At 41.6% G+C, this 2,122-nt stretch overlaps 1 long non-coding RNA gene across 1 annotated transcript; it reads right to left on the bottom strand.

Moving 5' to 3' along the window:
• Window positions 1–1,067: 1,067 nt before the first annotated feature.
• On the bottom strand, window positions 1,068–1,909 carry LOC146557471 (uncharacterized). Its single transcript, XR_014888650.1, has 3 exons — window positions 1,821–1,909; window positions 1,536–1,622; window positions 1,068–1,169 (listed from the first exon to the last, which is right to left on the bottom strand). It is a non-coding gene; the product is annotated as an uncharacterized LOC146557471 (long non-coding RNA).
• Window positions 1,910–2,122: the final 213 nt, after the last annotated feature.

Genomic DNA, 2,122 nt, shown 5'->3' with positions numbered 1-2,122 from the left:
GCACAATGAGCTCAACACGTGGACGTGGCCTTAGACAGCAGTGGACAAAACCTCACGGATGCATCCACCTGCTAACTTGTCATTGAACTCGTGGCCATAATGCATGCTTCATTATTCATTATTACATCATTACATTTAAGAGAAGAAGAAAGGAAACTAACCAGCAGACCTTGAGTAAAGAATTCATTTAATTTCTATTCATTTATTTTGTGAAATATAGCAAATGCATAAAGAAGAAGCTTGTTCTCTTTGCTGGGAATTAAGTACTGACGTTTTGTCAAAGCTGCTGCTATTTCAAAAGATCCACACAATACGTCATTAGCCTGGAGGTCATACCAGCTGATTATAGCAAGCATAGATATACATCATTATCTAACGTGCACGGTGTAGGATAGATACATACTTTAGTTATCCCCAAGGTGAAACTTACAAAGCTATATTTTAATCTACATTATCTTATTTGGATTAAACTGATGATCCATCCTCTTCCTACTGTCCTTGTCAGAGTCACAGGAGGGCCTGTCCCAGCTGTCCCGGGAGGCAGGGTACACCCCGGACAGGTCACCAGTCAACCAGGCAACCATTCGCACCTATGGGCAATTTGGAGTTACCAATTAACCTAACCCCACTAACTGCATGTCTTTGGGAGGAAGCCGGAGTACCTGAAGAGAAAACATGCAAACTCCACACAGAAAGAAGCCGGCCTGATGGTGGAATTAAACTCAGGACCGTCTTGCTGTGAGGCAACAGTGCTAACCACTGTGCCACCAGTTCAAACTGATTAAATGCATAATCCTAACCAGCAGAAAAAAGTAGTGAAACTAGAAGACTTAGACGTTAGCTTACTGACTATAAATATAATCATTCACACACATGCGCTGGTTGTTTTTAGACTTATTTGTGCCAAATAAAAGCTAACAAAATACTATAATGTTACTAATTAAACATGAAACACTGATTTATTTAGCAGGCAGATTTTTCAGATTAACTCAACACCAGCGTGGACAAACGTTCCACTTCAGTGACTCCAGTCGGCTACAATGAATCCACAGTGTGAAGCAGGCGTTGTGACATAGAAGCTGGTGTGGATTTACTCAGTTTTGGAGTCGGCCTCAAGTGGTCATTAGAGGAACTGCAGATTTTCAACCCCGGAGATTCCTTTTGCACCCCTTGAGGGAATATATACAGGTAGAAATACGTTAGTCTCTATACTGTTTTATATTTTTTACCAGAAGTGCGTTAACAATCATATTCAATCCCTCTGCCGTCATGTCAGTATTTAAAAAATTATAGCATTCGTTCTAATTTGAAACTTAAAATCAGAAAAATTGATTTTTTCCTTCTATTGTTCCTTTTTAAAAACTAGCCAGCAGAACGATAACCCGGCATCGTTTTTGATTACCTGGAGCAAATTAATTCGTAAGAGTAAAGGACTCTTGAGGAGAAAAGTTCCACTTAAATAGAAACGTTAGCACAATGTCAGCTTAGATCAGTTGTAAGGACACAGATGATAAACGCATTAGTGAAATGCTTACTCATAGAGAGCTCCTCTCGCCTTCCTGTCTTAAACTTCTTAAATCACAGCAGCTGGAAGTCGCTTCTATTCAAATGCCGCAGTTCCCCTGAGCACACGTGGCAGATTGTTAATTACGACAAGTCTGGGGGAAAATTACTTTATTGATTTGCATCAGCTTTGCTATTCTGAGAGAGAATACAGAGAAGCTGAGGCTGAAAATGACTGAGTGTGATCTTTATAGAAAACAACCTATTTCATCCCAGGTGCCAGAGCGAGTGTTTTATGTCACTTGTGACAAATTTACCTTAGCTCCATAACATCTTTATTTGTTATGCGTCGCTGGCGCTCTGCAGCTGAAGTGACCCAGCTTTTGGTCCACTGCGTTCTCCATATGTCTGACAGGGCCCGACGTGGCACTGCTGCAGCGCTGCCGGGCCACAGCTGGGAGTGCTGCAAGAGTTCAAAAAGAAAAGGTAGGGTTGTGCAAGAGAGGCTGACTGTCAAAATAGAGCTAAGAAAGTGGAAAAGATTGAATAGAAGAGGAGAGGGAGACCGAGAGTGAAATAAAGAGAGGTCAGAGACTCGAAAGCAGAGGGACAGAGGGAG

The sequence above is a fragment of the Mchenga conophoros genome, linkage group LG15 (genome assembly GCF_057382185.1).
Source record: "Mchenga conophoros isolate Kocher_MC1m ecotype Shallow Benthic linkage group LG15, M_conophoros_male_GT1.1, whole genome shotgun sequence".
NCBI lineage: Eukaryota > Metazoa > Chordata > Actinopteri > Cichliformes > Cichlidae > Mchenga > Mchenga conophoros.
This window is presented reverse-complemented; position numbering and strand designations above follow the sequence as displayed.